This window comes from Polyodon spathula, chromosome 4 (genome assembly GCF_017654505.1).
Source record: "Polyodon spathula isolate WHYD16114869_AA chromosome 4, ASM1765450v1, whole genome shotgun sequence".
NCBI lineage: Eukaryota > Metazoa > Chordata > Actinopteri > Acipenseriformes > Polyodontidae > Polyodon > Polyodon spathula.
This window is the reverse complement of record NC_054537.1, coordinates 79100963-79111957: the sequence shown is the minus strand read 5'-3', so window position 1 is coordinate 79111957 and position 10995 is coordinate 79100963. Positions and strand designations below refer to the sequence as shown.

General features: G+C 36.7%; 1 long non-coding RNA gene across 1 annotated transcript; it reads right to left on the bottom strand.

Annotated features, from left to right (window-relative positions):
* Nucleotides 1–675: 675 nt before the first annotated feature.
* Nucleotides 676–7900, bottom strand: LOC121314906. The gene is made up of 3 exons (XR_005950173.1): nt 7548–7900; nt 3628–3763; nt 676–2632 (listed from the first exon to the last, which is right to left on the bottom strand). It is a non-coding gene; the product is annotated as an uncharacterized LOC121314906 (long non-coding RNA).
* Between the last annotated feature and the right edge of the window lie 3095 nt (nt 7901–10995).

Sequence of the window (10995 nt, the reverse complement as noted above, 5' to 3'; positions counted from 1 at the left end):
ACACCGCCAGCTACAGTGATACAAATGTGTAACATCTGCAAATATACATGTGAAGGATATTATCATTGTTAAAAAAAAAAAAAAAAAAAAAAATTAAATAAAAACTTTCGAAGCCTTGCGCCTGCTGCATCTGCTAATGCTCCGCCACTGGCCTTACTTTGTTTAGTCATTCAAGGGATTTTTGTGGAAAAAAAAAAAAGAAAAACCCTTTAATTAGTAGAAATGATCTGCCGAATTATGAACATCATGTAAAAACTATTTTTGTATTAAATACCTATAAAAAAAACTGTATATGGGGTAGATTCAATCTAATGCTAAGGCAGATGTGTGAATATTTCATTAAATCTTTACAACAGGTCTGAGTTGTGGAAGTACAGTATCTCTACTGCCTGTGTGATCCCACTCTGTTTTGTTACACGTCACTTTTTTATACTACTTACTACTGTGTTTTTAATCAGTAGCAAGCACACAATGATAAACAGGTTCCACAATATGGTATTATAGCAGGATGAGACAGGGACTGGATGGGACGGGGGGACGCGACGGGACAGGACGGAACGGGACGGGGGGTCATGTAGGAAATAGCAAATAAAGGTCAACAAAATACAAAAGCAATTAGCCTTTTTTTAATTTTGCACTGCATTGAAAATGTACATTATAGATGTCATACATTTTACAAATTATTTTTTCATAAAAATATATTTCTTTACAAAAGTTTTTTTTAGTTTTTTTGTTTTGTTTTTATCCATTATCATGAGGAGTACCCAGCTGTACTGCAAATTGTTTTCTAATTCAATTGAACGTGTTCATTCCAAGACATTATGGGTGATTTGTAATTATTGCAGTAATTTATATAAAGAACAGCTAGTGGCAAAATATATATATATAAGACACCAGAAACACAAACATCATCCTTGTTAAGAAAAAGCAACTTTATAACAGAACTGCATAAATATCCAATCCATTAATGTTGTGAAGCAGAATAAATTAAATCAAGTGTTTAATTGAATAAAACAATGAATAATGTGCAGCAACCCTGGGTTTTGTGATTTTTGGTAGGCACTGTGTAAAATGGTAAAGTCATATTCATAACAATTCCTTTCACCCAGGTGAGAAAAATATATGAATTCTCCGCATAGACATTGACAGTATAAATAATGTAATTATTTGTAAATTTCAAATTTCTAGATTTTCAAATCTAGAAGGGCGAATACATTGCTTAACAATGAAGTAATGGTAGCTGCAGCATGTAATGTCACCTGGACTGCCAGTTCACAATAACAATGTTTAGACAAGCAACTTTCTAATTAATCTGCTTTGTCTGTTTTAACAAGGCACTGTGATCATGTATTTCACACATCAGCGCATTCCGTTCTTAAAAGGTAACCAAACAAAACTAACCTACTTTTATCTTAAACTATACTATAACTGAAATAATTGTGTATGCTTTTAACATTCCGATGTTAAACCCTGTTACACAAAACATTGATTGTGAAAACTGCCCCTACCAGCCAGATGCTAATGCTATTGTAATAAAAAAAACATAGTTCTGATTCCTAATGATGCATCCAAGGACAGATTATCTGCAGATACTGATTACAATAGATTACAACATTTATTTTTGTGTGAAAAATAACTACACCTTGTCATAGCCTTTACGCAGAATTCATACACTACCTGTTACTATAAATAAGGTCATGTCAAAGCAAGTATCTTTGCACTAAAAGTGAGGCAATATAATTATGATGATTATAAAAGGCTCTTTACAAATATAAAAAATGGGGTAGTGTTCAACAAATTGAAATTAAAAACAGTAATGCAAAGCCAACATTTGCAACCAATAAACATACTGTAACACGGTTTATCAGTTATTTACCATAAAATTGTTAATAGAATGTGCAAGATACGACATGCATAAAATTTGATGAAATACAGAACAAAACCTTGTTGTTTGTTATGATGAACTTACTTGGTGTGAAAAATAAATATGAAAGAATTAGAAAAAAAAAATCAAATGAGAAAATAAGGAAGCTTAATGTTACATCATTTTGTGCATTTATTTTAAAATTTAAGAGAACATCTAGTTTATAAACTTTGTATAGCCTTTTTTACCCAAACCCAGCCCATGGTATTATATAGCGCAAAAATATAGGTGGTGAATGCTCCTCAAATATATGCAAGTAGATTTACAGATCCCTTTTCCTTTTAAAAAAGACAAAATAAACAGTGAACAAGCACTCTTAGAGTGCAGATACAAAGCTGTAGAACTCTCCATAGTGACCATGAAGATAAGTTTTAAACCAGCCTTCTAAAACACTTTTGCTTGATTCATTTTCTGGATGCACATGACCAATTGGTTCCTGAAAAGTGTGCTTTAAATAGATCAGTGGATGTGCACCATTTTGAGTTGGAGTATCTTCTAATGCAAGCATCCAGCAAATAGTTGATATATTGTCCTTTTAGCCAACTTCATTACACCATTGTGCAGACTGTGTTAAGGTTAGGATCAAATCGAACAGCTTTCCCTTCTACAGATTTTGCACTTGTGTCGTACATCGGATTTTCAAAGGCTGCTTGACCATTGTTGTTCTCGTGTACTGCACAACCAGTGTACTCTGTTTTAGGCGTAGTTCTACGATAAAATAAAAAGTAGATATATGTTAATACAGGAGCACACATTAGGACTATTTTAACTAGGCATATTGTATAACACTTCAATTTAAAAAGACCCCTGGTTAGGTGGCTACAGTCCCAACACACCACTAAAAAGATTTTTTTTTTTTTTTTCCTTTTTTTTTTTTTAATCAAAAACAAGGCAAATAGAATAGCTAAGCACAAGTATATATATATATATAATATATATATCTATATATATATATATATATATATATATATATATATATATATATATATATATATATATATATATATGAAAGGATGTGTAACCTTTGAGGTTGGCTCAACATGGCTTGGTGCAAAAGTGTTCCCCAAGGTTCTAGCACAAGTTATTTTAAACTAAAACTGACATAGGCCTACTACTATACACTTGTATTACTTTTGACGCCAGAACTAGCTCCACATAATTTACTACAGGTCATTTAGGAGCAGTAGGCTTAATAAATCGTGCCCCTAGAATGTACTTTATTGGCCTACATACTGTATGTAGCTACATTGTGCTTTTTTATCAATCCAATGTCTTACCAACATCAACAGTACTAGATTATACTAAGTAAATATTGGCAATTATATTTTAAAATGTACAATTACTGTGTAGTATGCCTATTATGTAAATGAAAAAAACCACACATTTCCAACAGACCAAAAAAACAAATTAGAAAAAAAAATATTATAGTTCTCTGCGAAGAACAGTTGTTTTCTGGAGCAAATGTTGCTTATTTAAGATTCTCAGTCTTTGTATTGATTAAAATGTAGGTTCCAATTTTTATTATAAATCACACACCAGTGTGTATAATTTATAAATAAACAACGGAGGAGAAGTTACTTTCTTTTCAGTCTGACACAATTATTTTCCATTTGATTTTAACTTTTGAACAATTCATGGAAGTAACAGTTCCATAGAATAAACTATTATGCTAGTGTCATATAAAAAATAAAAATAACACATACCGCTGTTTGTATAGATAAAATCCGAATCCTGCAAATATCAGGGCGAAGAAAGGCACAAGAATTGCTATAGCCACAGAGCTACTATTTGTACCATGGGGCTGATTCGTAGAGTTATTACTCTCTGACAAGTGGAGACCTTGAAGAAATAAAATACACAAGATTAATATAGTCATTACTACTAACTGCCATAGCATGTGATTCAAGATTAATCAAGACAATTAAGCAGCTCCATTTAACAATACTCATTTATAAAGCTGCATTTCCTTTAAAAATCATGAAGACCAAGCACAATAACTCATAATAAGGCATGAAAATACCATTTATCTTCGCATTGAGTGTTCTTTTGTTATCTCGAAGCAACTTTCTATATAGTCTCTATTACATAATTGATTTCTTTTCCCCAATTAAATTTGCTTGACTTACTATATATATTTTTTTTTTTCTTTGAACTGGAATGTACATTTTTCTTTACATAACAAAACAAGTTCAATTAAATTGTTAAGGATCTGGTTTGAACAAACTCTTACAATGGAATTGACTGGAAGACCTGCGGTTGCATACTGAAGGCTACATTTGAGGCATCAGTTTCACATTTCTGAGTTAAAGGCCCATGAGACTATTGGCATAGGTGTTGGTGACAATTATGTTTTTTGTGGACACTAACTACTAGGATCTTGTCTGTGAATTTTGTCCCCATCAGTAGTCAGGGATATATCAACAGCATGTACAGATTAGTATAGCGTAAGAGTTAGCATTGGAATGGTTCATCACAATTTGATAAGCTATTCTACAGATATTTATTAAACATTTTTAGTGTGACATACAGACTGATGAATAGACAGCTAGACACCACCATGTAGTCCCCAAAATTTGATATTCTCAATAATGTACACTAAATAATGTCAATACCAAGTTTCATAACAATTACATAAGCGGGTTTTCAGGTGTATGCAAACATGTAAGTGTGAGATACAGATGCACTGATGTCCGCAGTCATAACCGAGGTACAGCAGAACACAATGGGGACACTGTCTGCCCTTTGGTTGGCTGAAAGGGTATACACAATGGTGAGCTAAATAATAAAATCCCTCTTTTCATCTTCAAATCTGTGATAGTGTAATATTTATTGTTTAACCCTTTCTATACTGCATATTTTCATTAAGGTTTTAGCATTTTCTAACCGTTTTCCAAAGAATTTGAAGACTTTGTAGCAACAAGTATTGTATATTGTAATACTTTCACAAATTAATTATCAACTGTTATGCTTACAACAACTTCTGTCACCCAGAATGGAATATTACTTTTCTAGAATTGTGATGACACCATACCACCATTGTACTCTACTTTCTAGATTTTAAACTTCCTTATCTCCTGTAATCCCGTTTCAAATATTGTGTTAGTAAATGCTTATCACACAACTTAATAATAAATAACGCAAGATACAATGGAAAAAATGTCAACCAGAGAGCACAGAGCTACATGAGTGCTTCCCCACAATTGTCAAAAGTACATTTTCAGGAATTTCACAAGGCTTCTCTGAATAATTTAAAAACAGCATATTCTGTTTATACTGTACATTTAAAAAAAAATATGAATAACAAACCTACACATTTTTGTTGATTAAACCACTGAAATTTCAGTAGCAAGCCAAACTCTCCATGCAGCCCAAAATCAAACCCTTTGCTTGCGAGCTTCAAGATCATATAAATCAGACCCCGCTGTTGGAATGTATTTTAATACAATAGAACTGATACTTCTCTAATTACAGTAGTTATAGCCTTTCTTTAGAAATTAATTGATTTGGAGTTAAGAATCATACTTTTAGCAGACAGATTTTGTTTACATTGACTGAAGTTCACGTTACAGTGAAGCTATACTGATGGTCACATTGCTGAGTAAGAAGGGGTGACCATACAACAAAGCTCCAATTAATAGGGTGTAGTTAAAAAAAATATATACAACTTTAACACAGTACAGTACAATTACAAGTCTATTTTGTGCTATGACAGAACCTTAATGGAAACATTTAACAAAGAATGACATTTAACAATCCTCAGAAATAAAATTAAAAAAGCAGTTAACAAATACAACGCTGCAGTTACTTCTGCTGTGAACCTGGATAGCCACGATTAGGGAAGTAAAATTAGAACATTTCTTGTGTATCATTTTAAAATCTTACAAAGTTATTATAAATACCTTTTTTAATGCAATGCACATTTAATTGATGGTGCGTTCTTATGATGCGTGACATCCAAAATACAAACATAGCCCTCTTAATAACCATAAAATGACATCCACTGGTATAGCACTAAGGCGTTTCTTGTAAACCCATGTCCTCCACCTGCTATTTACATCCATATTCAAAGAACGATGTCCTCCACCTGCTATTTACACTCATATTCAAAGAATGATGTCCTCGACCTGCTACCTACACCCATATTCAAAGGATTATTGCTACTACTTGATCATTCAAAGTAACAGTTTTTAACCAGTTGTTTCGCTCAGATTGGTTCATCCTGATCATAATGTAAAGCTGGTACAATCATATCTTAGAGAAACTAAATGGATAACGACACAGAACGCCTGTACAGCACTGAAAAACACAATAAAAAAATACTTCTGCTGAACCTTGTCTTCTTTACTATTAGCATCACATGGGTGTACATGTATTATAAAAATAATAGATGGGCCTCTTCGGTGAGTTACAGGTAAACAATTCCATCTCAGGTTTCTATGATTTCTACAATTTCTAATTGTTCTATTGAAAAATATAAATGAAAGTAGATTCAGCTTTATAATAAAACTTTGCATGCATACAATGAAAAATAACATGCAAAAACTAATTTCATACTTTGACAAAAGTATTTGGGCACCCTTACATTAGTATTTTGTGTGCCCACCCTTTACTTCCTTTACAGCTTGCAGTCGTTTTTTGTATTTTGAAACCAGTTCCTGGCTTCTTTCCGGAGATATTTTTGCCCATTCTTCAACACATACAGCTTTGAGTCCTGCAATCCACTTTGGTTTCCTTTTTGCAACATCAGTCTTCAAGTCAATCCACAGCATCTCAATGGCATTCAAGTCTGGGGACTGATCCATAATTGTAATCTTCTTTTTTATAGAAATTCCTTTGTAGACTTGGCAGAATGCTAAAATAGGGTTCATTATCTTGCTGGAATACAAACTTCCATCCAATAAGCCTTCTAACACTGGGTAACAAATGAGAGTGCAAAATGTATTGCTATTTTGCAACATTCATTGATCCTTCTAAAATACAAAGGTCTCCAGTGCCCGAGGAGGAAAAACAAGCACATACCATCACACAACCTCCACCATGTGAATTGCTATTTACATCCATATTGTGAATTTCTTGACCATCTTCTCTCAATTCTTGTGTCAAATCTATTGCAGTAATCCGAGGATTTTGCCGGGCTGCTCGAACAATTCTTCTACCAGATTTTGCATCAATCTTTCTTAGTCTTCCACACCTGGAGCTAGTTGCAATAGTTCCTGTTCTCCTGTGTTTGTCAATAACACCCCACACACTGCTTTTCAGTAAATCAAGTTTTTCTGCTATTTTGCTGATAGTTTCTCCTTTTTCATTTAGTTGTATCACTGCCATTTTGAGATCATTTCTGTACTCTTTAGTTTTAATCATTTTTTTGTTGCATTTTTTAATCACAAATTTCCAATTTATGTTTCAGCACTTGATTATGCATTTACTTATTCTATAATTATTATCAGGTATTGGTTTTCAAACATGATAATTGTCAATAATTAGCAACAAATAAGTTTCATACAAAATATGTTTTTGTCAAAGTATGAAATTTGTTTTTGCATGTTATTTTTCATTTTATGCATGTTATATACTAATTTGTTGTTTTAATATATACAAAATAAAACACTTGATTTAATAATACCTATTCTTTGAAGTCCAAACTGCCCATAGTCGTTACTCTGTATGAATCCTTGAAAAACATATGTTGCTCCATCAGGTTCAGCAGAAACCTAAAAAAAGAATTCAACTCTGGGTTATATATCCAAACATTAAAATGCATAATTAAAGTATAAAACATTGTAATCCCAGTCTGTAAGTAGTTAACCAATATGGCAACTTGCTCCCACTATTAACTGGAGATTTAGTGGTACCGAAAAAATTGTTTTATAGCTCGTACTGGCGTAAAAGTCACCCACTCCGTTTTTGAGACTTCAGTTTTAGGAAAACACCTTTTTTGTGTTTAAAACAGTTTTTTTACAATTTATTTTTTCCTAAATGCTCAACACCGATAAATAAAGAAAGATACATAGGTTTAGTCTCGAAACCCTTGTTTGCAACATTTTATTCGTTTTTAGTTAAACTTCTAGAAACTATTCGTTTTTCAACACTAAAAAAGTAATTAACAGAGCGTAAAATCAAGTTATACATCATACATCAAATCTGTATTAAACTACCGGTATTTTCTTTTAGCTTATCAAGTACTCAAACAAGTTCAAGAACATATCTTCTTTGCTAGGCTCTGCCATACCCCCACTGTCGAGCGACTCGGCTAGCTGCCGAGTGGCAGTTTAAATATATATATAAAAACATATATTTGTTATTCTTGTCGGCTAAATACCCTTGCTGGCACATCTGCAGTGCACACGTGGTATTCCGCTTGCCTGTGTTGTGCAGCAGCTAGGTAATAAAAAAAACAAAACAAAACAAAAAAAACCAGCAGGCCTTGTCCTTGAAAAATCAACAACAGCAGCAGTGTGCTCCCCAGTAATATTATTTGTATTGTATTATTGTGTTGTACTCCATCCACAGATTCGCCCGCCGTGATTTCGGCCTGTGTGTCCTTTGGTATTCGCTATGTGTGTGACTACATGTGGTTAGGGCAGGCACCACTGCATTAGCTGCCCCCAGTGCTTCGGTACCTCAATGCAGGCTCAGCCCTTGGTACTTCGGTGCCTTGGTGCTCGGTGCACACGCACTGCTTCGGCCTGTGCGCCCGCCTCCCCGCCTCCCCGGTATACGCTATGTGCTGCCCAGGAGTGTGACTACACGCGGTTAGGCTAGGCATCATTGCTTCAGCTGCCCCCCGGTGCTTCGGTACCTCTGTGCACAGTCAGATCCTCCAACGGACCTTGGATCTGCCTCGCCCCACCATGAAGTTGACTCATCTGGATTGTCTCGGCCCACCCTCTTGTTTAAAAAATTCAGTTCACCCGTGTTTCCGTGGTGTCTGTTGTATTTACTCTCACAGCTTTGCTGTTGTGTGTGTGTGTGTGTATGTGTGGCTTTCTTTCACTGCCTTGCAGTTGAAAAAATAAATAAATACAAGAGCGATTCCTCCACCGGGACCCAGCTTGGCTGCGCCCTGCTGTTGAGTTCAATCCTTGTTTCAGCCGCCTACCCGGTGGACTGGTAAAAACAAAACAAAACAAAATCAGTTACCCACGTTGCCATGATGACTGTTATTTTTACCCTCACAGCTTGCTGTTGTGTGTGTATGTGTTTTTTCTTTACTGTCTTGCAGCGTAAAAAGAAAAAGCAGTAGCAGCGTGTCCCACTGTTGAGTTGAATCAGCCAGCTTGTTTCACCCACCCACTCACAGTAAAATTTTCTTCCTGTCTAACACGCTGCAGGTCCTTGAGCCTGTGCTCCACTCTGGCATATGCGATGCGCTGCTACGTTGTGTGACTACACGCGGTCCAGAACCAGTTTATCGCTGCGCTGCACCATGATTGTCTACTGCAGCCACTTGAGCCTGTATATCCACCACGGTGTATGCTATGCGATACCCCGGGTTGTGTTGACTACACACTGTTAAGTCTAGGTGCCTCTCGATGCTTCGGCGCCCTCGTGCTTAGCACCACAGCATGTCAATAACACCTGCACTCGGTGCCCCAATTCTTTGGTGCTAAGTAACTTTCGGCTACATCCCAAGCGCGACAGACACCGTCGGCTGACCGTGTCTCGTCTATGCTGGGAAGAACTACTCTGGTGGAGGAAAGCCTCTCACCTGAGCGAAGGCGTAAGGATAGGTGTGATACACAACCATCAACTGGTGATGACGGACGCATACAACTCTGGTGACGGGGCGGTACAGGCTGGCAGTGGAGTCTGTGGACCCTGGCCAGGTTGCTGGACATCCCTGCACATAAGTCAGTCAGGCGCAAGGCACCCTCTGGCCAATTGTGGGTCTGACCCCTGAACGGGACCATCTGTCTGCCTTAGAGCTCTCAGGTGCAGTTGTCAGTACACTGCAGAATGTTATGGCCTCCTCCACAGGAGTGTTGTATGCCTATGGAAGTATTTTCAAAATCGGTGCATGATCCACCTCTACATTGAAAGTGTACCTAGCAGCCATATCTGCATGCCATGTCCCTATTGACTCAGTGTCCCAGGCGCTCATATACTAGCAATCCATTTCTTGAAGGGTACTCAGCAGTTACGCCATTCTCCCCGAATGGAGCCTTAATATGGTACTGGAGGCTCTCACGAAGGACCTGTTTGAGCCCATACAAGTATCTGTTTGAAGTTGAAGTATCTGTTTATGAAGACAGCCTTCCTCTTGGCTATCACTTCCGCTAAGCGGGTCAGTGATCTACAGGTGCTGTCAGTGCACAGCTCCTGTTGCATATTTGGACATTGGCAGCAGGGTGTGATTGTGTACAAACCCTGCTTTCCCCTATGGTGATCACAGCCTTCATAAATCAGTCTGTGGAACAGGAATTATTCCATCCACCCCCGTTTTCTTCGGAGGAGGATAGGAGATTTAATTTCCTCTTCCCAGTGCGGGCACTGAGATGATACATGGATAGGGCGGGAGCTCTGTGTCATACTGACCAGCTTTTTGTCTGTCATGGTATACGGACCCTAAGACAGCTCCTCTTGAAGCAGCGACTGTCGCATTGGATTGCGGACACATACTCGTCTGCATATGATGGCAACCACCAACCGTGAGGACACACTGGTCGCCCTCATGGTTTCAATGCAGGAAGGGGACTATCGGCAGTCCTGGTATAGAGTTCAGTGAATACCTACCAATAGGCAGGCATATCACATACGTAATATTTTGGTGGTCGTCTTCTCTTTCAGGGAACCAGGGTTGCAGTGTGTATTAAACTTATTCAAAGTACTCCATTCAAACAAAATGTTTTCTACATCGGGCCATAAATACTTTCTGTCTATCAGGTCGCTTTTCTTTGGCCATTTTAAGTTTGTCTTTGTTTTGTCTACAGTCACATACTGCTTTTTCAGCATTGCGACTAACATGTATTTCAACAGAAGACTTGAAAAGTTTACCACTCTGCTTTCTAACCAATAGCTGTTTGGGTATTTAGAGTAAAAAATGTAAACTTTTAATTAGAACAGTGGTTTTG